The following is a 27,589-nucleotide window of genomic DNA, read 5'->3' as shown; positions in this document are numbered from 1 at the left end:
GACTTTTTGTATCGCGCTAGAACTCTAACAAATAGACTTCTAGAACAGGGTTATGTGCTACAAGATTGAAGTCATTACTGCAGAAGTTTTATGGTCGTCATCATGAATTCGTGGATCGTTATGGTGTATCCATCTGCACCATGAAAACTGATTTATTCAACGGGTCATGGTTTTCCTTTGCTCGTTTGTTTACCCCGGACTTGAATTTTTATGAGCAACTCGGTGGGTGTTTTTAGAAAAGCAGAAGACGCTTACCCTACCGGTGCACCTGGTCCATGCTCCCAGTTTTTAGTGGAGTCCGAGTTGCTCATTTGCTTTTGTTCCTTTGTATGTATGATTTTAGTTACTTTATGTTCTTTGTTGTGTATGTCTATTTCCAAGTCTGGTCTTAGTCCTTTGATTACATTCTTTTGATTACCGCTATAACCTTGGTTCCCTTGATAACCCTGTAACAAATTTTCACTGACTTTCGCTACTGCATATACAAAAATGTAACTCTTCAGCGTTTGCCAGGTTTCATTATCAATCTCTAAGACTTGTTTGTATGATTATTATTATTATTTCGTTTTTTTTTTTTGTATCTTGATATTTTTTTTCTATATTATGTAACCAATTTACACATTATTGGATATGTATTTCAATCGCCCGCCTACAAATAATATCTTATAATCTACGGATTTCAAATTTGATAAGAGGAAATATAGGGAACCGAGATTCTTACGGAAATCGAAGGAATATAATCCAGGAAAACCTAGACTTGGCAAAACAGCAAACACAACAATGAACACAAAATTACTGAAAAAAATACATACAAAGAAACAAAAGTATATGAGCAACCCGGACTCTGCTAAAACTGGAAGCATGGACCAGGTGCACCGATAGGGTAATTGTCCTCTGCCCTTCTAGATTCATGCGTCGTGGTACTCATAAAATTCAAGTTCAGGGTCGACGAAAGGGTAAAGGAAATCTATGATCCGCTGAACAAATCAGTTTTTATGGTGGAGATGGATACACCGTAATAATCGCCGATCAATGTTTGTTTATTATTATTTGCTCTCGGTTTCGTTTTTCCGCGTTTTTTTCTGTTGACTTACCTTTTACTGGAAACTTCATTAGTTCTTCTTTCCCCATCAAGTCAATTCAAACAAAATGTAATGCATCAGCTATCTTTTTTTCTAAAGTTTTAGTACTAAAAGGTCGCTCTGATACTATTTTCCTTTAGACTTCTCCTCTCACAACATTATCTTAGTTGAAATGTGTTCCTCAAACTTTATGCGCTGATTTGTAATATTTGTATTTTTCACTCATATGCATCCATTAACTAGGTTATGTTAGCGACATCACTTCACATCAGTCGGAAATTTGTTATTGTCTTATACAATTGTAAAATAATACAAATTTACAATATATTCTAAAATATATGCTTAGTTAAAGGGATGTACCGTATATGAATCAGGAATTTAGTTAAATAATACAATTTCTATATAATTCTATTCTATATGTGATAAATGTAAGTAAGTTAGTAAAAAAATTCAATGCATCTCTGAATTTTATTTGTAGTTACATATTTTAACATAAATTAGTTTCAAACACAATAAAAATGATTTTAAATCACAATCTTTAAAATTACATGCAGCAATCATGTGTCATATATATATTTGTTCACATTCAGTGAGCTTGTAATGAAGAAGATCAAATGGTCTGTCAAGCTTGGAGAACAAACATATCATTGCAGGTAATAACTCATTAGGATTCATTATTTCTGAACATTAGTAGCTACAATGATGTAACTTGACATGACTTCCGGTGCTGGATTTGGCATCCTGTTTCGATTTGTTTGCGTACTTCTTGTATAATCTTAAATTTCCGACGTATTTGGTTTTCATGGTGTTAGTGAGATATACTGCATTAATGTGTGCGTCATATACAAATTTGAAGCATGTACATGATTGGAAATATTGTATTTATAGACAAATGAATTTAAAAAAAAGAGCTATAAGTGAATAATAACTCAGAGCTAAAAAGGTATAATTCCAGACGGCAATCTTCTGAAGGCGGACCATACGTTATTTCTTCCTTTTTAATGCATGTTATCACCTATTACTTAACAGTGTACTAGCAATTTATCATCGTTGAGACGGTAAAACCTATTAAAAAAAAAGAATGCAAAAATACCAATCAATATTGCACTTTTCTCATCAATAGCATTAGAATTAAATGTGTAATACAAGGGATGTAGTCTCAGTGTTAAAGGTACTTTGAAATTTTAATACTGCAAACTTTAATAAATTTGATAAATAAAATCTAATGTAATTGGAGTTCAGACAAGTCTGACTAATGATATGGTAAATTCAGTCCAGAACTTTTGGTTCTCCAGCATCAAGTAGGGTGGTTTTGTCCTGTAGGTAAATTTTTCATGAAAAATATTGTGTGTATTGAAATGTACCAGTATATATCTTGCACTGAAACTTAACTTTATCGAGAACTTTACGAATAAAAGCCGATTATGGTAATATACCCTAAATATGAAATTAATTAAGTGATACGTTAGACTGTATATGGTGTACAATGTAACAAAAAATTAAAATCAATTAAGATTACAACAAAATACCGAATCGGGAAGGGAGATATTAATAAGTAGTTTAACCAGCAAAACCTAAACAAAACAGATTGTTATAATTTATCAGCCTATAACCTGTAGCCATGGTTACATTATGATACAGCAGGTCTTACAGTTTTACAGCATGTGGTCTTTTACCATTTTGTTAAAGAAAACAAACGCCAAACAATTATAATGTCATATAATGTCTTTTCATTTGTAATCATTTGTTAATTCAGTACTTCAGTCAAACAGGTAACGCTTTGCTCGTCCAAGCAACATGTAATTACTTATATAAATGTGATCTTTCATTTTCATTTAGGAAATACAGTGTATTACTCTAGCCTATTAGCCTACATGCAAGTTTTGTATGAAAATCACGGAGGTCTTAAGGGCATCCATACTAGAATATAGTTACCTTTAGTCAACACAAATTTGTTTTGATAGGTATCTTAAGGTACTGTTGTGTCATCAATTTTTTAAAGAAGACATTAACCGAAATTTTAATGTTACAATGGATACCTTCCAATAACGACAGTTATTCGATACGACAAGGAAGAGTATATTATTGCTCATCTTCACGATGTAGTAATTTAAGATTTCATTATCAGATGTTAGCCAAAGTAAAATTAAGATTTACAAGAATTTTGTCATTTGTACCAGAAGGTGTGTACACCAGTTCATAAAAGGGGCGTTTATAACTTCACTTTGAGTCGAAATATTTTAAATCTAGACTTGTTTGGAGGCAACTAAGTTGATGTGTCACTTGTAATCCTATGTTTTACCTTACATTTAAGACATTAATATTCACCATATCTACTCTAACATGTATGTATTAACATTATTTCAAAACGATTTCAACATTGGCCCTATATTGATTCCTTAATTTCATGCGATTCCAATGCAGACAACAACGCCTAAAAACTCCAAAATCAGTTTCAGTCTGAGAAAATTCTTAATTATGTGACGTCATCAATTGCAAAAGACTTTCATTTGAGTTACAGTGAAGTTTAGAATATTCTCAGACTTCAGTATTTTTTTTAACGTTGGTGGCGCCGGAGCCACTTTTTATGTTTCCGGTATTCTGCATGTCTCTATTAAAGAATGATAGCATTCAATATGGAATTATTTACAAAATAACAAAAGACTCCACTAAGAACTTTGACCTCATGCACCGGTAGTGTAAGCGTACTATATTTTTTGAAGAAATACCCGTCTATTTTCTCATTGAAAATCAAGTCCAGGGTTTACGAAAGAGGAAAGGAAAACTTTAATACGTTGAACAAATCAGTTTTCATGGTGCAGATGGATATACCGTAGCGATCCACGAATTCATCGTGATGACTACAAACTTCTGTAGTGATGAACTCAATCTTGTAGCAACATATTCCTGTTACGGAAGCCTACTTGTAAGAAGTCTAGCCCGGTACAAAAGTTTCTGCATAAAAACGGCAAACTCAGGCATAACGTATGATTTGTGAAATGAAAACTCCATACACAGGTGTTGAAGGGATGTTGCCATATATGAAAAAAAGTTGACAGTACGGAATGAAAAATTATCACGTTTGTCGTATAGTTTGGTCAACTGTTCTTCTTTACCATCGATCTCTAAGTGTATGTCAAGACATGAAGCAACCTATCCTCTTAAAGACTTTCTAAGTATCTTGTTTAAAACTTGTACAAAAATGTTGTACAGACAACAGACAAGAATCATGGCTCCAGCTGAAATTAGAATAAGAAGTGATGCAAGAGTATTTCAATTATCTGATATTTCTTTAGATACAAAATTGACGTAACTAAATTTTTATTATAAAATGCGTTTCTAAGCATTCTAAGATTTATCATGCATGGAAAATAGGTGCTAATGTACAGCTCACTATAATTCATTAGTAAGAGTAATCAAGGGAAATCAAAATAATATATACAATATAATTCCAAATGACTAAATTTTCACAAACCGTCGCTACCCCTTTACAAGCTGAGCCTAGTAACATGGAAGTTCCTACTATATACTTACTATATACAAACTTTATAAATCACCTTAAAAAACAGATTAAATTCCTCTTCAAATCACTCTTTTTCAACTAGACTTGCTTTGTTTTACTTACTAGAGCGCTCAGTACCTTAAAATTTTTATTATAAATATCTGTAACTTATCATATGATACCATTAACTATTTCTTGAGGTTTTTAAACTCGCTTGAAATGCTTTAAAAATTACAGGCCCATGACAGATCTTATGAATCTATTCAAAGTTTTTTTTTATTTTTTTTTCAATTTTATCCACTACACTTCCACAAAATATAATAAAACGAAAATTCACATATCTGATCAAATAGTCATTTAATAAATCGGGATAGGAATATATTTGTTTAATTTCTTTGACATCAGTTTAAGTGACGAAAATAAATGAAAAGAGTAATCATGGGAACCAAAATTCTACCGAAAGAGTAATCAATGGAACCAAGGTTATAGCGGCAATTAAAAGAATGTAATCAAGAGACAAAGACCAGACATGGAAAACAGTCATACATTACAAAGAACACAAAGCAACCAAAATCACACATACAAAGTTACAAAAGCAAATGAGCAACTAGGACTCCACTAAAAACTGGGAGCATGGACCAGGTGTACCGGTAGGGTAAGCGTCCTCTGCTTTTCTAGAAACACCCACCGAGTTGCTCATAAAAAGTCAAGTGCGGGGTAGACAAACGATGGAAGGAAAACCATGACCCGTTGAAAAAATCAGTTTTCATGATGCTGATGGATACACCATAACTATCCACAAGTTCATGATAACGACCATAAAACTTCTGTAACGAAAAAAAGCAAAAGAATGTAATCCAGAGGCAAAGACCAGAAATAGAAAACAGACACACAAACAAAGAACATATAATCACCACAATAATACATGCAAAGTAATAAAAGTAAATGAACAAATCGTATGGGGCTTCTTCCACTCGAATTCCTGTTAGACTACATTTTCATACGTATTGGCGAAATATTTATTGTCAAGTTATTGAAACTCACATGACACGGAGACCAATTGTGCACCACTTATTGTGCACCTCTTTCTGAACTTTTACGAATCACAATATATGACAATGATAAATAATGACCCTTCCAAACAACATTTAGTAGAAAAAATAAAATTACCTTTAGATTGAAAAACTCACCCTTTCCGTCTATCTTATGATGTGTAATGTACTTTTTTCTGGATTGCTGTGATAAATCGTATTATATTTGTGTGTTGATTTATTTGTTTATATTGTGGTATTATATTTTGATCAGTGTAGGCATTGCTGTTGATCATTTTAAAACATGTATTTGTAATGAGTTTCTTTAGTGTTTTTTTTTCCATGTGTAAAGATTGCACTTTTGTTGGTTTGTTTTTTTCTGTCTTTCAAGCATGATGTAAAGTGCTTTAGAGTATTTTTAGTTAAGGGGCTATGTAAATGTGTTCATTATTATTTTCTTATAATTATAGATATTTGGACGATATTTTGGGCCTCAATATACTTTAATAGTTTTAATAATGATATATAGCATGTGGAAGTTTCTTTAAATAAATCTTATTTGTACTTAAGAATGTCTGTATGATTGACCTATGTATTCATATCGATACTTGTAAACTGAAAAATAAAATTTACGATAAAAGGGATGATGTTTTATTCCCTATCCCCTTGTCACCATCATATGGTGTTTACATATCATACTGCCAGTACTTGTAATAAAGTGTCGGATTGTAACGAAAGGAATATATATATATCCTCCAACCTACATAATAACATCTAAATGAACTGTCCCACACTACCATACATCGTATACTAAGTTACAGCCCTAGTTTAATCCTACGAGGAGGATTGACCCGGCCAGCGAAAGCTATATTTTATAAAGCCTAGCTGGATGAGTGGTCTAGGGCGCTGGACTTGGTGCAGGTGGTGTTGCCATAGATATCACAGCGGTACGAGTTTGAGTCCTGCGGAGGGAACGACCAAAAATTTGCATCCCAATTTGACAGTTCATTGGGACCTTTCTATATGTTTACATATCTTCCCTGTATCAATCGGATCCGATGGAGCAGTGTAGTGAATAGAGTCGTCACATTCTGAGACGTTTGTATATATATAGATATATATTATTTGAAAACTACCCCTTTACAACGGGGGCAACCGTCATCGGGGTAATTACGATTGCGTCCATAGAGTAGTTGTTCCCGATTTCTTCAATGCATTCAGGCAAAATTAAAATGACGTTTTCTCTGTCTTTGTAGCTTCTTTTTTTAAGTTCAAGCATGGTAAAAAATTCGTTTATTTCATCTCTGTACTCTGTTTTAAGTTCTTCCCAGGTTTCTGAACTCAAAACACTTCTCCAAAATTCCTCATGGCCGCTTCTTGCTTTTATTCACCAATAAATGTGACACAAGAAAAGTTTTGACTGACCAAATGTTTGTTTTTACCAAACATGATATGTTTGCATAGCTTCAACACAAACACACACACACACACATCCACAGACCAGCAACTCATCAATTATATACGAAATAAGACAAATTCTCTGTATGGACATAGGGGGTCAGACATACATAGTCTCAGAATTGGATGATTTTTGTAGACATTGACTATTATCACCATGCAGCAACTTAGAAGACTTTGTATGTAAAAAAAGTCATGACGGTGACCCCCCCTTTTTTTTACATTTTCAAGAAAAAAAGAAGTCCTATTTTTAGTGTTTTTTTAAAGCTAACAAATGCACCGATATTAGTAAATGTTTTAATCATTATCCTTACAAAAATCAATAAAAATTCAGTTAGGTAAAAGTTTTTTTCTATTCTTACCAAACCCTAAGAAAACCCCAAAGAGGTAATTATTTTTCAAAAATTGGTCATGTATAAAGATTACTTTTGTCAACAATTTACACATTTGAACTGTTATAACATGTCACCCTCTCCCGGAAAAATGGCTTCACGCACAGCAGCCATGATGTATTGCAAGGAGTTAGTAGCACATCTGAGTTCTTTTGGATGAGTCTCGATGAGAAAAAGATTTTTCATTTACTGTGGCTAGAAGTGAGTTCAGGCTTTCCAATTCTCCTCTAATGCACTTGATCCTTGACTGCTAATAAAAGTATCGGTCTCCGTACTTGTTGTTGAATAGACTTGAGAAAAATTGCTACTTATATCCTTTAAAAAATGACAAATTAATTAATACCCCAGAACAGGCCATCAAAACTAATGGGATGTTTCTGTAGGTCACAGTTAATTTATCTAGCTTTAGAACCCTTCTACATTTTTTTTTATGTGACAAAATCTGGTTATATTTTGACTTTTACAAGTCTTGCAACTCAAGATAATATTGGTTTAATTTTCAGAAATGTCAATTCTCATGTAACCAACATGATACTTCCCACTTAGCCAAAATATGTTAATGAACTAATTAAACTGTACTATAATTAAGGATATTCAAAATTTATGTATGTTTCATTACTTTTGTCAGTAAGGTCATTATGCCTTAAGCCATATTGTATTTAATGTATATATTTAATATAGCCTAGCTGGCCGAGTGGTCTAGGGCGCTGAACTTAGTACAGACGGTGTTGCCATAGATGTCACAGCGGTATGAGTTCGAGTCCTGCGGAGGGAACGACAAAAATTTGCTTCGCAAATTTGACAGTTCTAACATCGTTGGGAATTTTTCAGAACCTTCTATAAGTTTACGTTATCTTCCCTGTATCAATTTGATCCGATGGAGCAATGTAGAGAATAGAGTCGTCATATTCTGAGACGTTGTATATATATATATATAGATATATTGTAGTGTATTAACATCTTTATCGGTATCGTTGTAAAATCCTTTAGACTTATATATTTGTTTTTGTCTGTGCTGGATCGTCATGACTGGACGATCCGATACCCATTAAGTACACATTACCTGGCCAGCGAAAGCTATATTTCTATATAGCCTAGCTGGCCGAGTGGTCTGGAGCGCTGGACTTTGTGCACGGGGTGTTGCCATAGATGTAACAGCGGTACGAGTTCGAGTCCCGCGGAGGGAACGACCAAAAATTTGCATCGCAAATTTAACAGTTCTAACATCGTTGGGAATTTTTCAAACTTTTCTATACGTTTACATATCTTCCCTGTATCAATTTGATATGATGGAGCAGTGTAGTGAATACAGTCGCCACATTCTAAGACGTATATATATATATATATATATAAGAGTCTGAAAAATCCCCAACAATGTTAGAACTGTCAAATTTGCGATGCAGAATAGAGTCGTCACATTCTGAGACGTTTGTCCCGCTAGTCACAGTGTCTTCATGTGCACACAACACAGTAAAACTTAATTAAATCTTTCTGCCTCCATACCAAAATATATTATATGATTCTTGAAGTTTTGTTACATTTCTGTTACATTCAGAAAACATTTAACAAGAAATTTATAGGGAATGCCCTACGTAAATGAAGTTAAATAAATAACCTATCAGTTCAATTACTCCCTTTGGAGTTATCCTACACTTCTACATATGATACACAAACTCCATTGAGCGGTTTAGAAGTAGTTGCACTTACAAGATTTAATATGTAATACCTTGATAGGTTGTTGATACTGTATGTAATATCATGCATGAGAATAGACATATAAAGGGCAAATTTTAAGCCACATTCAATTTGTTTTAAAACTTTTAAGGTATATGATCAATACCTCAGGCTGCTCAGATAACGGTGTCGGTAAAGCTGAGGCTGAAGCAGGGGCAAGGATTTTCTCATTCTGTACCGTGTAAGATACTTTATCTTCATCTTGCTAGTTAAATAGCTTCCTGCAGTTTAAACAAACAGCTGTTTTAAAAAAATAGAAATAAAAGATTTGATTCCTGATTAGAATCGATATACATACATGTATACTTTTCAATTAAATGACAGTATCTTAAGTCCTGTTCTAATGAACAAAGTTCCACATATGCAAATTTATTTGCATATATGTGAATTCAAAAATGCAAATCCGTCCATGTGAATGCATCTACTCTTGTGTAAATTTGCACAATATGTAAGTTGGCATTTGTTCAGGATAAAGCGCAAATTTACCTATGCGTGTGTCCAAATGTATTTAGATGAGTATTTTTCTAAACTGATTTACAGGTGAACATATAGCAAAATTTACGTACCTCTTTTTCAATAAAAAGGGAAATTCTGCACAATTAAAAACAAGGGAAATTGTTTAGCCTTATTAAATCTAGAACATTTTTTTTTTTCAAAGATATATATATTTTCTCTGTCTTGGCAGATATTCGGTAAAGTAATGGTATGGTGGTTATGTAGACTACCGCAGTGGATAGATTGGTTCCCATACATTGCTAATCACAAGCCTAAGCAAATATTCCTACCCATTTTCGAGATAAGACCAAGGATCTCCCAACCCTTATTGGGGGTTAGACTACAACGGAAAATATGTACTTGTATGCAGTAAAATAAAGTCCTGCTGCTTAGTTTATTTATGAGACCTTTGTGTAATTTCATGGAATTCATATCAAAATAATATATAGTCTGTTATTTTGAAAATACCAAACATATGCCGGTTTTGTGCAATCAGAATATTTTATTTTTAAACCATATATGCATAAATCATATGAACTGCAGTTGATACATGTACAAGTAAATGTATGCTATCACTATTCTACGGCAAACAAAATATGTGTTTACAGTATTACACTTTAAAAGGGTAGGTAAGTAAGGATTTGTTCACTTTATATTTGCATTACGTCTATGGAAGAATTATTCTGACTTAAACAGTGTTATTGAGAAGTTAGGCTTCTTTAAATTTAGCTGAAAAAATAGGATGAGTAGGGTAATGGGAAACACCTATCTTTTTTTTTTAAATTTGACCTAAACAAACAATATTTCAAAAGGTATACAATAATACATACTTTTTCCAACTGTTGTGACTCAGGGTCAGATGTCGACGGTGGGGTGACAGATCCAATAGAAAATAAATGAAAAAGGGGGAGGCTATACTTTGCTCATTTCTGCCAAATATCATGCAATATTAATTTATCATTTTTATAGCTGTAGCTATATTATATTGTTTAAGCTGTAGCTATATTATATTGTTTAAGCTGTATCAAAGCAAACAATTGTGATACTATACTAGGTAAACTACAATGGCACTTCATCAGATGCTCAGTAAAATCAGTTTTGCTGCATCAAAAATGTACTTCTTCACATGTAGTGTATTATGCCTATTGTGACCAAATATATGAGGTGTCATTGCTGGGTAAATGTGTTAAGGATTTTGAAACTTCAAATGCCTACCATATATGGCCATTTGGTCTTTATTATAAGAGTAAAAGTCATAAACCCAATGTTTAATAATATTCACCTTAGTTAGCCAACTAGGATAACAATGTCAAAAGAACGAGAAATAAATACCTTTCTGATAGAAAATCAAAGCAGCCAGTAATATAAATCTATGTGTACTTTAATCATGGTGGCGGCTTAGAATGGGGAAAAACATAATCAGAAGTAATAATAATCTTAATTGGCACAAACATAATTACAATATTTGTATGGTTATAACAACATAATACCTTCTAAAATAAGGTCAATGGTTTATATGATTACAAGATACTTTCAATACAGTTTACAAACTACTGCTTAAATAACGATAGAGAAAATCATTACTTAATCAGCTGAAATAATAATACATACCTCGTCTTTTAAACCACAGTTTGTGCTACCAACTAAAGCTTACTCCCAACTTATATTGCTACAAGATTGAAGTCATCACTACAAAAGTTTTATGGTCGTCATCATGAACTCGTGGATCGTTACGGTGTATCCATCGGCGCCATGAAAACTGATTTGTTCAACGTGTTATAATTTCCTCTTTCGTCTATCCCGTACTTGACTTTTTATGAGTAACTCGGCGGGTGTTTCTAGAAAAGCAGAGGTCGCTTACCCTAACGGTGTACCTGGTCCATGCTCCCAGTTTTTAGTGGAGTCCGAGTTGCTAATTTGCTTTTGTTACTTTGTATGTATGATTTTAGTTACTCTATGTTCTTTGTTGTGATTGTCTGTTTTCCAAGTCTGGTCTTTGTCCCTAGATTACATTATTTTGATTACCCTATAACCTTGGTTCCCTTGATTACTCTCTCCCAGGATACATAACTTGTCGTAAACACAATTCTAACACTAGTTTTCCATTACACAAATGTTTTATTTAAAAGTCTGAAAATGAAATGAAATACCATTTACAATAAATATTCAAGTATGCAATATACAAATGAAATCTGATATCATTAATTTTATCAGTACATGTACTACCTCCCTTGACATACATTTTGTAACTTAAGCTCAGATATCATCATATCAAATAATTCTGTTCAGTTTGAGATCAGTTGATGTAAAGTGATTCAAAGATATTGTTAAAAAGTATGATTCTGTGTGAAACAAACTTTTAAAAAACAAATATGATAAACAATAGACCACAGAAAGTATATTTTTGCTATATACCTGAAGAAACCACTAGTAGTTCGCTGGTATAAATCCAAATTAGTAATCCATTCTACATGTATATGGTCTAACATTTTCATCAAGCACTAACATGGGACAAGACTGTTCAGAAAATCATCATTTCTCACATCGTTCTCCAGAACAATAATGTTATTAAATAAAATTAGCATTGGTACTACTATAAAGGATATTAAGTCCATCACACGAGCACTGTGACCTTTTCCTTAGTAACCATTTTAGTTCCTTTACACGTATTTCTTTGTTTTGTCTATTCATAGTCACATTTTCTGATTGATAGTACAAACTCATTGTAAATAATAACAATGACTTGTATCATGTCAATAGTTGTGCTTAATTCTCTGAAAGTATACCTAATCTTCACCTTCTATATCAGTTCTAAGTATTTTCCACACTGCAGGTTTTAAGAGTCTGAAAGAGAAATGTTTCAGATTTCTGTACCTAAATGATATTTGTAAGGTTATCAATATTACCTCCGTTGTCACACATCTTGTTCAGCAAGTCCTGATTCAGGCTTAACACGAGTGGTACTTTTAACATATACATAATTTAATATCTGTCCTACAAAAATATTGAATTCACTTTAGTCAATTATCTCAGATAACAATGTCAAAATAACGAGAAATAAATACCTCTCTGATAGAAAATAAAGGACATCTTGGACAGGTTTTCTTTCATTAAATGTTAGTACAAATCTCTTATTACAATGCCTTGGATAACTTATTTATGTATATATATGTATGAACTGCCTACATGTATGTACGAACTGACTACATGTATGATGTTCATGTTTAACATTGGAACAGCCGGCAATATAAATATGGTATCTCACGGAAAGAACATTTATAGGAAAATAAAACAATTTTTTTCGGTAAAAATATACAAATGAAATATGATATCATTAATGTTATCAGTATTACCTCCCTTGACATATACTTGTGACTTCAGATCATATTTTCTTATATGAAATAATTCTTTTCTGTTGTTCTGATATTTACTTAACAAAACCAAAAAGACCATGGTGTAAAGACAGAAAGATATTATAACCAAATCATGGTTCCAAGAAAACTTTGGTCAAAGTTGACAAAAAAGAATTATTCATCAAACTGTAAGAACAAGCCTTTTGTATCATTGCTTTTGACATTCAAGTATTTATAACTGTTGACATCTTATCCAATATAACTTTATGTATTTTCTTCAACTTAGATATGTTTACATTTATTACATATAGCGTGTTTATGATGTTATCATCAACTATTATTCACATTACAGTTCATAGCTAATGAAACATCTTTCAAACATAAAAAACTTAATTAGTTATATGGAAGTTATTTGACCTTGAAACAACTTTTCTATTGTTAAGTGATTCTGAATAATTTTACCAATCTTTCAATGTTCCATACCATTTACAGTAATAACATGTACCTCTGCCCTCTAATGCCATATTATGCAAATAACTTTCGCGATTTGTTTCTGCCTTTCCCTTTACTTGTACTTGTAAAATTTCTCATCCTTCCTTGGTTACAGTTTGATTTCAACAATTCTTTTTTACTGAAAATTGTACAATATACAGTCTGAGAACCTTTGATGTGAAGAAATGAAAGGATATTTTTAGAAAGTAAGGTAAAGTGAAGACAAAGTATGATTTTGGGTGAGACAAACTTAAAAAAAAACCAAATATGATAAAAAATAGACACAAATCTATGTTAGCTATATACCAAAAGAAAATAGTGTGCATGTATAAATCCAAATCAGTAATCCATTCTACATGTATTCGGTCTGACTTTTGAATCAAGCACTGTCATGGAACCAAACTCTTCAGAAAATCATCATTTCGTATATCATTCTCTAGAATAATGTTATTAAATAACATTAGCATTGGTACTACTATAAAGGATATTAAGTCCATCACACGAGCACTGTGACCTTTTCCTTAGCAACCATTTTAGTTCCTTTTCATTTATTTCCTTATTTTGTCTATTCATAGTCACATTTTCTGATTGATAATACAAATTCATTGTAAATAATAACAATGACTTGTACTATGTCAATAGTTGTGCTTAATTCTCTAAAAGTATACCTAATTTTCACCTTTTATAACAGTTCTAAGTACTTTCCACACTGCAGGTTTTAAGAGTCTGAAAGAGAAATGTTTCAGATTTCTGTACCTAAATGATATTTGTAAGGTTATCAATATTACCTCCGTCGTCACACATCTTGTTCAGCAAGTCCTGATTCAGGCTTAACACGAGTGGTACTTTTAACAGATAAATAATTTAGGTCTGTCCTACAAAAATATTGAATTCACTTTAGTCAATTAACTCAGATAACAATGTCAAAATAACGAGAAATAAACACCTCTCTGATAGAAAATAAAGGACATCTTGGACAGATTTTCTTTCATTAAATGTTAGAACAAATCTCTTCTAACAATGCCTTAGATAACTTATATATACATATATATATATATATATATATATATATATATATATATATATATATATATATATGTGTGTGTGTGTGTGTGTGTGTATGTATGAACTGACTACATGTATATACGAACTGACTACATGTATAATGTTCATGTTTAACATTGGAACAACCAGCAATATAAATATGGTCTCTCACGGAAAGAACATTTATAGGAAAATAAAATATTTTTTGTCCGTAAAATTACTTGTCATAATAGATTGGTCAATCTATAAATGATTGTATTGGATTTCTATGGATCATGAGTATAACATCGATTTATCTCTGATGTGCATGCATGATACATGCGTGATCATGTACATGCATTCATCTGATTGGTAAATTGGTACATGATCCTGGGATTATTGGGTTACAGCAAGAGATGACCCTCGCGGTCAGTCGCCGTACAAATTCCTAAGGATCAAGTCTGTATTTAACAAATGTTGGCACTTTTTAATTGGTAGCGGAAAACTCACAGTGTAGGCTTAGAATGGGAGATAAACAGAATCCATAATAACAATAATATTAATTGGCACAAACATATTTACAATAATTTACAAATGCCGTGGTTTTAATAACATGCTAACAGTATGAACAGAATGCTGTTCTCATAGAAGGTCAATTGTTTACAAGATTACAAAACACTTCCGATAAAGTTGACAAACTACTGCATACATATCAACGGAGAAAATCACTACTTAATGAACTGTAATCTCTTGTGATAGTATTTTAGACCTTTTTATAACCCTTATGTAAAGCAAATCTATTCATCAAAGGTTTAACTGTTTTGTTATTTATATGATATCACTGCTTTATGATATTTTTTCTTCAACATTTTGTATACAGGTATTTACAAGCATTACTTACAGCTTACTTAACACGTTGTTTACATCCAAAGTCTTTATTGCTGTAATTTCAAATCTGTTTGAAAATCATGATGTCATTAAACTAACTAACTACATGTTTTAATTTAACATTTAACCTTAGAACTAATTCTTACTACAATCACTAGAAACTAAAGCCTATCCTCCAAATACATACCTTGACTTTTAAACCACAGTTTGTGCTTTATATTTCATATTGACCTCAAATCTGTAAAAGAGAAGAATTTCGTGATATTAATCATGGAATCTTTTCTATATACAGAAAAATAATTTTACTTACTTTATCAGTATTATCACCTTTAATGAGACGTAATAATAGATCAGATGAATATTTCATCCCTTTATACACAATATTTTTGTAATAAATATTCCACCAAATTATAGTCAATGGTAACATGTCAGTATACTAATGATAAACTCACAACTTAATGTAGCAGATGAGTACTTACTTGACAAATTTGGTAATTCAGTGAACAGTAACAGCCTATTTTGTCTATCCCGGAGTTGATTTTTTATGAGAAACTCGGCAGGTCTTCTACAAAATCAGAGGATGATGACCGGTGCACCTGATCCATGCTTCCAGTTTTTTTTTTTTTTTTTTAAGGAGTGAGTTGCTCATTTACTTTTGTTACTTTGTATGTATTATTTTGGTTATTTATATTCTTTGTTATGTTTGTCTGTTTTCCATGTCTGATATTTGTCCCTGGATTACATTCTTTTGATTGTCGCTAGAATCTCGAATCCTTGAATATACTTAAAGGAAATATAAAAACAGGAGATGTGGTATGATTGCCAATGAGACAGTCCTCCTCCAGAAGCCATGCAACAAATCACCACACGGTCTTCAGTGACACAATGTTAGGTAAAACTCATGCCATTAAACAAGCTTTAAATGCCCCGAAATAAATAAAGTGAAATTATTTAAAAAAGAAGAAAATGTATCTTATCTATAAAAAAAGAACTAACAATGAACATAAAAAACAACCACTGGACTACATGTTCCTGGCTTGGAACAAGCACAATAAGTATGTTACAGGGTTAGAACAAGCCTGAGCCTTCCCTAACCCGGGATAGTGGTGGGAAAATACAACAATAAAACAAACTACAAAAATCAGATTTAACTTTTGAGATTGATGCACAATACAACCACATTATCAAAAAGGACAAAAATGACAAGCTGTACATGTATCTACCACCAAGGAGTACTTGCTTTTTCTGTAAGCTAGTGATAAACACATCATATTTCCTCAAACTGAAATATCAAGAAAAACACGTCCAACAGTATTAAGTGGAAATATATCATGTCTTCTGAATATATTGGATGAATAGATAGTTTGAAGGATTTTTACTTAGAACAGTTTGGTAAAGGCCAGAAAAAATAGTACAATAATCAATGGTCCTACATGTACATTTACTGTAAACATATTCATTTTAACGGCTGCTAATTTCTGCGAATTCTGTCAAGTGAACATATTAGCTGGTATCAGTTTTCGCTAACTGAAAAATGTTTGGCCTAATATAGTGTTAAAAATCAATTTTGTGAGTACCATTTTTCACACTTTTAGTGTTCAGTGGAGTTAAGGAGTATCTTACCAGTCTTCATTAAATTGGCTGGCACTATTAATACAGAAGTCAAGGACAAAAGCATGTGCCATGTTCTGTTCAATCACTGCTGCAAAAAAGATTAAAGTACATGTATTTCATAATAATAATAAGTAGAAAAATAAATGAAATATATATAGCTAATCCTTCTCTTTTAGATCCTTGTTGAAAACAGAAAATTTCACTGGTCAGAACTGCGCCATGATTTTATGACACCATGACCCAAGTAAGTTTGCAGACGAACAGACAGGGAAATTCAGAGTTCTAAGACATGCATTTTTGAGGTTCACAAATTCACAAATAGAAATGGAGAAGTTTTTATTTGTTTAATTCTAAAATCTCTGATATGAACATAAAGTATTACTCTGTTGGATTTAGCCATTACAGAGTGTTCAAACGTATGAGGATACAAAGACTAAGGTCCCAACAAGAATCCAAACAATCATGATAAACAATGTTTACGAAATAGATATTTCTATGGAGTTATGAGCTGTTGAATCATATCGTAGCCACTGGAGAAAAAAACTTTGTAGAGATTGAAAATATGTGTCCTGATGTTGATTATTACATGTATACTTTCTTGGATACTTGGAAAGTGTTGTAATATGCATAAAAAACAATTTTGTATCCAAAAACGTATTTACATGTATATTTAAATAACGTAGGAATCAACAATACCACGAAACGTATGTTATTGAGGTTGTAAAATATATACACTTGGTTTTCGGGAAAAAGACAGGTTTTCGGTAATACGGGGTTCCACATCACATGGCGAATCTTATTTACGTGTCTGATTGCACGTGCCCGTCCGTCGAAAACACACCCAAAGACCATTCAACAAATCAAAAAATAGTACATTCGTAAATTATGAATCTGGACACTTACTTGCTAATCATATACATCTTTTGTTTACAGTTTCGTGAGTTCTTGCAGGGGAGTTCATGGATGGTTCTTGTCAAATCAAAATGAAATCTACCATTTCTGTATCATGTGATTTAACACGTGTCCATTTAATATCTTAAAACCAAAAAAACATTATCCTAAAAACGCACTTAAACGGCCTAAATATAACTTAAAGCCTAAAAAATGTACAATAAACGAAGCATCATAAAGTTCTAGAGGTATAGCTAAGGACCAATTGAAATAGTTAACTAGAAAGCACTAAAACGTTCATAGGTTTTACTAAGAACCCCACTACAAATACAGTGAGCAACGCATAGTAATGCAATTGAAATGTTTCTTTAATATATCCCTTAAAATGTCTTTATTCTACCAGGTAATGTAAATTAAAGTTTCTTACTCTACATGATCATCCAACAAATAGAGACAAAGACAAATACTGATAGTTTACATCAAATTTGTGTTGATAGTTTCTTGTTTATTATGGAAATGGCTATGAGCCGCGTTTAACTAATCAAAACAATGGTTAAATGACATAAAATTTATATTGATTCAATGTGTGTATGGTAATTATCATAGACAGACAAAAAAAAATACAAAGTCAACTTATCCTACATACCCAATATAGGAAAACTAACTATTTGACTGTTTTTTTTTTTTTTTTTCTGTGTATATGTGCTTTTGAAACAAGACAAATATCATGCAAGATTTACGCTAAGATGTTATTCGAACTCCGTATGCTTGTGTCGAATATATTATAAAACAATTGGATGTTTCAATGAATAATTTTGATTTGTCAGAAATGAAAAATGTGTGGTGGAAACAGGTTCCGGGTTTAAGGCAAACCGGAGGTTACTTTCACGAATGAGTGAAACTGGGATAGAGAGTTTTTCCCGATCAGCTGTACTTAACTGACGTTTTGAAATTGCTCCTGACAACTGACCTGTGTGCAGCTAAGACCACTGAAAGATGACTATAATTTCATTTCTAATGCTTTAAGAGGCGGTACCAGTTACTTATACCCAGCTACTGAAAGTTACCTTTAGAAATTTAAAATTTCTTAAAGTTTTAAAACAAAAAATAATGAAAATTACCCTACAAAAGAAAATGTACCTGAATTGCAAAAAATAATGAAACCCCTGTTACTATATAGACCCAATAATGGTATTGCGGTTGTATACGTGCGAACTCCAACTACTCAGAAACAGTGTTTATACTGGCTTTTTTGTTTACATATTTTCATTGAGTCAGTATTTCGTGTATCCCGAGCTCGAGCCCGAACTCAACTTCCGCGAGCTGAAAATGATTATTGCCGATATCTTCTTTAAAATGAGGTGAATTTCTTATATTTCCGGCACCAAATTTAATTTTGGATTTTTTTTTAATTTTTTCCACAATAGGGTTTGCTGAATCCAGACAAGTTTGAGAATTATTTATATATTACTTTATTTACAAATTAATCCATATATATTGTCCTCGAAAAGATCAATTGATTTATCTAACTAATCTGAATCATTCAATAAAAAAGACGGCTCTTGGTCTATATTTTGTTGACAGCTTGATTGTAAGCTCATGTTGGTCTAGGTTCACAGGTGTGTCTACTGCTCTGCTATTTTGACAAGCTGTATTAGTCTAGGTTGCACTATTTAATGTGTGGCCACTAACTTTGTATGGTTTGTTAAAAACAATACCTCTTTCATCGAGTATTTGTTACTTAACAACATATCATCTGTGTTCTTTAATGTTTTAAATCTAGCCTACACACAGATATCCGGAAAGACAAAAATACTTTCGGAATTAATGATAAATGATATGTATTTAGAATTGTCAGAAGAAATACGTGAAGGTTACAAAATGTTTGTAATACGTTGAAAAATATGTTGTACCAGCAGACAAAGTCCAAAGCAACACGTTCTACGTCCAATATTTATTATCAGAGGTAGACGTAGAAAATAATAGCAGTGATAAAACATATACTGCTACCACTCTCTCCAAAGAAGAGATTGTGGCAAACCATAAATCTGTGCTATCCTCCTTTGGTATCTCTACCAAGGACGATGATTGTGATTTACCGTCTATGTACTGGATTCATAAACTCCACAAGAATCCATACAAACAAAGTTTCATAGCTGGATCTGCAAAATGTATCACCAAGCTTCTTTCAAAACTTTTAACTTCTATACTTACAACTGTCAAAGAGAGTCTGCAGTCTTACCACAACACTTGTTACTCCCGTAGTGGTATCAATTCAATGTGGATCCTGAAAAATTCGAAAAATCTTTTGGAGACAATCAGTTCAAGACTATTATCTGAATATAATAGCATTAAAACCTATGATTTTTCAACACTGTATACTTCTATTCCCCATACTCAGTTAAAATCCCGACTTAAAAACATTATACATCGTTGTTTTTTTTTCAAAAAGATGGTACATCTAGATACAAATATATAGTTCTTGGTAGAGATTCCTCATACTTTGTAAAAGATAATTCCACATCATCTTCAAAATATACAGAGGAAGATCTTTACAAAATGCTGGAATTTTTAATCGACAACATATTTGTCCAGTGTGGTGGGCGTGTTTTTTAATAAACGGTCGGCATTCCAATGGGAACAATTTGTGCTCCTTTACTTGCTGACCCATTCCTTCACTCTCATGAGGCTGACTTTATAGCTGATCTGATCAGAAAGAAAGAATATCGTTTGGCCAGATCCTTCAATCACAGTTTCCGCTATATATATGACGTATTATCTTTAAACAATCCTAATTTCGGAGATTTGATACATCGCATCTACCCAAAAGACTTTGAGATAAAGGATACTACAGACGCTGTGAAGTCAGACTCATAGCTTGACCTACACTTAGAAAATCGATGGTAAAGGAAAACTATTGACCAAACTTTACGACAAACGTAATGACTTTTCGGCGCCTGCGTATGGATTGTTCATATCACAACTCATCCGTTATGCCAGAGCTTACTGAAACTACGCAGATTGTTTGTATCGCGCTAGAACTCTAACAAATAGACTTCTGGAACATGTTATGTTGCTACAAGATTGAAGTCATCACTGAACTCGTGGATCGTTATGGTGTATCCAACAGCACCATGAAAACTGATTTATTCAACGGGTCATAGTTTTCCTTTCCTCGTTTGTCTACCCCGGATTTAACTTTTTATGAGCAACGCGGCTGTTTCTAGAAAAGCAGGGGACGCTTACCCTACCGGTGCACCTGGTCCATGCTCCCAGTTTTTAGTGGAGTCCGAGTTGCTCATTTGCTTCTGTTACTTTGTATGTATGATTTTAGTTGCTTTGTTTTCTTTGTTGTGTATGTCTGTTTTCTATATCTGGTCTTTGTCCGTGGGTTGCGTCCTTTTAATTGTCGCTGTGGCGTTGGTTCCTTTGATTACGTTTTAATATTAGAAATTCAATCATTTTTTTATATATATATTTTTTTAATCGTAATTGAATACAACAAACCCATTTTCTAATATTAGAAAATCAATTTCTAGTATTACAAAATCGTTTTTAAATATTAGAAATTAAATTGAATTTTTGATATTACAAAGGGAATTTTTAATATCAAAAAGTGTTTTGGGATATTAGAAATTTAATTTGTAATATTCGAAAATGAATTTGTAATATTAAAAAATCATTTTTAAATATTAGCAAATACTCATTTTTGTCCACTTTGGCTTGCCATAATGGTCCGCTTTTCATACGGAGCGGTGCCAGCCAGGATTCATCAGAAAAGGTGGGGTGATGAGGCATTTTTTGCCATTTCTTGTCAATTTTTTAAAAGAAAATAATTTTCCATTAAAATGGGGTGGCAAACACTCTGCACACCCTGGATCCACCACTTAGTCTGTGATGCAAGTGAAAATAAATTTTAGCCATTAAAGAATTACAAAAATATAATCATTTGACATTACTTGAACTTTTAAGCTCATGAACAAATTCATATCTTTTTTATAGGTACATGTACTCAGTTTTAATTGAAGATGGAATCTAGGTTCCTTCAGTCACGGTATAGTGTTACTATATCCCGCTTGTAAAGCACGCTTCCCTCTCTGGGAGTCACTTAAAGTATTATTTACAATTTGCGCCAGGATGGCTTGCGGATTTTTTTCCTTTCTTCTTATTACAATTTTCTTTATTATAAAATCCTTCATTTCATACATGTACGTTCATTATGACATGAATTCGTTTGGAGGTCAGTGTCAAATTCTGTGCTGATACATGCTAAATGCTATATATATGATTATTGAAGATGTGTTTTGATTAAATGTGCACCTCCTGCTCCAAACACTGGTTTCTCCTTCAATTACCTCTTATGTGCACCTCCTGCTCCAAACACTGGTTTCTCCTTCAATTACCTCTAATGTGAACCCCCTGCTCAAAACAATGGTTCCTCCTTCAATTACCTCTAATGTGTGTCTATATACATATATAAGAATACATTTGTAAACAACCATTCAAATATAATTTAATGACACATCATTTTTTTTTTTTGTAATTAACTTTAAAACACTGTGGTCCATAGAGTAGTTGTTCCCGATTTCTTCAATGCATTCAGGCAAAATTAAAATGACGTTTTCTCTGTCTTTGTAGCTTCTTTTTTTAAGTTCAAGCATGGTAAAAAATTCGTTTATTTCATCTCTGTACTCTGTTTTAAGTTCTTCCCAGGTTTCTGAACTCAAAACACTTCTCCAAAATTCCTCATGGCCGCTTCTTGCTTTTATTCACCAATAAATGTGACACAAGAAAAGTTTTGACTGACCAAATGTTTGTTTTTACCAAACATGATATGTTTGCATAGCTTCAACACAAACACACAAACACACACACACACATCCACAGACCAGCAACTCATCAATTATATACGAAATAAGACAAATTCTCTGTATGGACATAGGGGGTCAGACATACATAGTCTCAGAATTGGATGATTTTTGTAGACATAGACTATTATCACCATGCAGCAACTTAGAAGACTTTGTATGTAAAAAAAGTCATGACGGTTGCCATCGCAACCGGCCGTGGTGATTTTGGACCAAAATGCAAGAATTTTCCATCAATTGTTATGAATTATACATTATTGATATAATAGTCGCATTACAAACACGATCAAAGCAATATTTTATCATTACAAATCGATATATAGAAATACTTTTTGACAACTCATTTATTTATACCATGACGGTAATATAACCCCCTTTTTTTACATTTTCAAGAAGAAAGAAGTCCTATTTTTAGTGTTTTTTTTTTTTTTTTTAAAGCTAACAAATGCACCGATATTAGTAAATGTTTTAATCATTATCCTTACCAAAATCAATAAAAATTCAGTAGGTAAAAAGTTTTTTTTTTCTATTCTTACCAAACCCTAAGAAAACCCCAAAGAGGTAATTATTTTTCAAAAATTGGTCATGTATAAGGATTACTTTTGTCAACAGTTTACACATTTGAACTGTTATATCATGTCACCCTCTCCCGGAAAAAATGGCTTCACGCACAGCAGCCATGATGTATTGCAAGGAGTTAGTAGCACATCTGAGTTCTTTTGGATGAGTCTCGATGAGAAAAAGATTTTTCATTTACTGTGGCTAGAAGTGAGTTCAGGCTTTCCAATTCTCCTTTAATACACTTGATCCTTGATTGGTAATAAAAGTATCGGTCTCCGTACTTGTTGTTGAATAGACTTGAGGCAAATTGCTACTTATACCCTTTAAAAAATGACAAATTAATTAATACCCCAGAACAGGCCATCAAAACTAATGGGATGTTTTTGTAGGTCACAGTTAATTTATCTAGCTTTAGAACCCTTCTACATTTTTGTTATGTGACAAACTCTGGTTATATTTTGACTTTTACAAGTCTTGCAACTGAAGATAATATTGGTTTATTATGCCTTAAGCAAAATTTTATTTAATGTAAATATTTTATATAGCCTAGCTGGCCGAGTGGTCTAGGGCGCTGAACTTAGTGCAGGCGGTGTTGCCAAAGATGTCACAGCGGTATGAGTTCGAGTCCCGCGGAGGGAACGACAAAAATTTGCTTCGCAAATTTGACAGTTCTAACATCGTTGGCAATTTTTCAGACCCTTCTATAAGTTTACGTTATCTTCCCTGTATCAATTTGATCCGATGGAGCATTGTAGAGAATAGAGTCGTCACATTCTGAGACGTTGTATATATATATATATATTGTTGTGTATTAACATCTTTATCGGTATCGTTGTAAAATCCTTTAGACTTATATATTTGTTTTTGTCTGTGCTGCATCGTCATGACTGGACGATCCGATACCCATTAAGTACCCATTACCTGGCCAGCGAAAGCTATATTTCTATATAGCCTAGCTGGCCGAGTGGTCTGGAGCGCTGGACTTTGTGCAGGGGGTGTTGCCATAGATGTAACAGCGGTACGAGTTCGAGTCCCGCGGAGGGAACGACCAAAAATTTGCATCGCAAATTTGACAGTTCTAACATCATTGGGAATTTTTCAAACCTTTCTATACGTTTACATATCTTCCCTGTATCAATTTGATTCGATGGAGCAGTGTAGTGAATACAGTCTCCATATTCTAAGACGTATATATATATAAGAGTCTGAAAAATTCCAATTAATGTTAGAACTGTCCATTTTGCGATGCAGAATAGAGTCGTCACATTCTGAGACGTTTGTCCCGCTAGTCACAGTGTCTCCACGTGCACACAACACAGTAAAACTTAATTAAATCTTTCTGCCTCCATACCAAAATATATTATATGATTCTTGAAGTTTTGTTACATTTCTGTTACATTCAGAAAACAGGAAATCCCTCACGTAAATGAAGTTAAATAAATAACCTATCAGTTTAATTACTCCCATTGGAGTTATCCTACACTTACTACATTCCTTCACATCTACATATGATACACAACCTTACTATAAAGTTTCATCAAACTCCATTGAGCGGTTAAGGAGTAGTTGCACTTACAAGATTTAATATGTAAAACCTTGATAGGTTGTTGATACTGTATGTAATATCATGCATGAGAATAGACATATAAAGGGCAAATTTTAAGCCACATTCAATTTGTTTTAAGAATTTTAAGGTATAGGATCAATACCTCAGGCTGCTCAGATAACGGTGAAGGTAAAGCTGAGGCTGAAGCAGGGGCAAGGATTTTCTCATTCTGTACCGTATGAGATACTTTATCTTCACCTAGAACACTTGCTAGTTAAATAGCTTCCTGCAGTTTAAACAAACTGCTGTTTTAAAAAAATAGAAATAAAAGATTTGATTCCTGATTAGAATCGATATACATACATGTATACATTTCAATTAAATGACATTATCTTAAGTCCTGTTCTAATGAACAAAGTTCCACATATGCGAATTTATTTGCATATATGTGAATTCAAAAATGCAAATCCGTCCATGTGAATGCATCTACTCTTGTGTAAATTTGCACAATATGTAAGTTAGCATTTGTTCAGGATAAAGCGCAAATTTACCTATGCGTGTGTCCAAATGTATTTAGATGAGTATTTTTCTAAACTGATTTACAGGTGAACATATAGCAAAATTTACGTACCTCTTTTTTAATAGAAAGGGAAATTCTGCACAATTAAAAACAAGGGAAATTGTTTAGCCTTATTAAATCTAGAACATATTTTTTTTTCAAAGATATTTATATTTTCTTTGTCTTCGCAGATATTCGGTAAAGTAATGGTATGGTGGTTATGTAGACTACCGCAGTGGATAGATTGGTTCCCATACCTTGCTAATCACAAGACTAAACAAATATTTCTACCCATTTTCGAGATAAGACCAAGGATCTCCCAACCCTTATTAGGGGTTAGTCTACAGCGGAAAATATGTACTTGTATGCAGTAAAATAAAGTCCTGCTGCTTAGTTTATTTACGAGACCTTTGTGTAATTTCATGGAATCCATATAAAAATAAATATATAGTCTGTTATTTTGAAAATACCAAATATATGCCGGATTTGTGCAATCCGAATATTTTATTTTTAAACCATATATGCATAAATCATATGAACTGCAGTTGATACATGTACAAGTAAATGTATGCTATTACTATTCTACGGCAAACAAAATATGTGTTTCCAGTATTACACTTTAAAAAAGGGTAGGTAAGTAAGGATTTGTTCACTTTATATTTACATTACGTCTATGGAAGAATTATTCTGACTTAAACAGTGTTATTGAGAAGTTAGGTTACTTTAAATTTAGCTGAAAAAATAGGATGAGTAGGGTAATGGGAAACACCTATCTTTTTTTTTTAAATTTGACCTAAACAAACAATATTTCAAACGGTATACAATAATACATACTTTTTCCAACTGTTGTGACTCAGGGTCAGATGTCGAGGGTGGGGTGACAGATCCAATAGAAAATAAATGAAAAAGGGGGGAGGCTATACTTTGCTCATTTTTGCCAAATATCATGCAATATTAATTTATCATTTTTATAGCTGTAGCTACAGTATATTGTTTAAGCTGTATCAAAGCCAACAATTGTGATACTATACTAGGTAAACTACAATGGCACTTCATCAGATGCTCGGTAAAATCAGTTTTGATGCATCAAAAATGCACTTCTTCACATGTAGTGTATTATGCCTATTGTAACCAAATATATGAGGTGTCATTGTTGGGTAAATGTGTTAAGGATTTTGAAACTTCAAATGCCTACCATATATAGCCATTTGGTCTTTATTATAAATTAAGCCGAGTTAAAGTCATAAACTCAATGTTTAATAATATTCACCTTAGTTAGCCAACTAGGGTAACAATGTCAAAAGAACGAGAAATAAACACCTTTTCTGATAGAAAATTAAAGCAGCCAGTAATATAAATTTATGTGCACTTTAATCATGGTGGCGGCTTAGAATGGGGAAAAAACATAATCAGAAGTAATAATTAATTGGCACAAACATAATTACAATATTTGTCTGGTTTTAACAACATAATACTGTTCTAAAATAAGGTCAATGGTTTATATGATTACAAGATACTTTCAATACAGTTTACAAACTACTGCTTAAATCACGATAGAGAACATCATTACTTAATCAGCTGAAATAATAATACATACCTCGTCTTTTAAACCACAGTTTGTGCTACCAACTAAGGCTTACTTAAGTTATATTGCTACAAGATTGACCCAACTTATATTGCTACAAGATTGAAGTCATCACTACAAAAGTTTTATGGCCGTTATCATGAACTCGTGGATCGTTACGGTGTATCCATCGGCGCCATGAAAACTGATTTGTTCAACGTGTTATAATTTCCTCTTTCGTCTATCCCGTACTTGACTTTTTATGAGCAACTCGGCGGGTGTTTCTAGAAAAGCAGAGGACGCTTACCCTACCGGTGCACCTGGTCCATGCTCCCAGTTTTTAGTGGAGTCCGAGTTGCTAATTTGCTTTTGTTACTTTGTATGTATGATTTTAGTTACTCTATGTTCTTTGTTGTGAATGTCTGTTTTCCATGTCTGGTCTTTGTCCCTACATTCTTTTGATTACCCTATAACCTTGGTTCCCTTGATTACTCTCTCCCAGGATACATAACTTGTCGTAACCACAATTCTAACAC

At 32.9% G+C, this 27,589-nt stretch overlaps 1 long non-coding RNA gene across 10 annotated transcripts; it reads right to left on the bottom strand.

Annotated features, from left to right (window-relative positions):
• Window positions 1-1,578: 1,578 nt before the first annotated feature.
• On the bottom strand, window positions 1,579-18,360 carry LOC148603956 (uncharacterized). 10 transcript variants are annotated; one of them, XR_015916491.1, is made up of 9 exons: window positions 17,968-18,360; window positions 17,074-17,152; window positions 15,638-16,732; window positions 14,328-14,414; window positions 13,531-13,678; window positions 12,601-12,688; window positions 10,525-11,363; window positions 9,306-9,439; window positions 1,579-4,321 (listed from the first exon to the last, which is right to left on the bottom strand). It is a non-coding gene; the product is annotated as an uncharacterized LOC148603956 (long non-coding RNA). The 10 variants fall into 10 exon arrangements; XR_015916489.1 differs by having other exon boundaries at window positions 13,553-13,678; window positions 17,968-18,358; XR_015916487.1 differs by having other exon boundaries at window positions 10,525-12,688; window positions 13,553-13,678; window positions 15,638-15,688; window positions 15,930-16,732; window positions 17,968-18,350.
• Between the last annotated feature and the right edge of the window lie 9,229 nt (window positions 18,361-27,589).

Source organism: Perna viridis, chromosome 11 (assembly GCF_037379345.1).
Source record: "Perna viridis isolate PV_CMFRI_1.1 ecotype Kerala chromosome 11, ASM3737934v1, whole genome shotgun sequence".
In the NCBI taxonomy this organism is placed as follows: domain Eukaryota; kingdom Metazoa; phylum Mollusca; class Bivalvia; order Mytilida; family Mytilidae; genus Perna; species Perna viridis.
The sequence above is the reverse complement of the archived record's forward strand: the minus strand, read 5'-3'. Positions and strand labels throughout refer to the sequence as shown.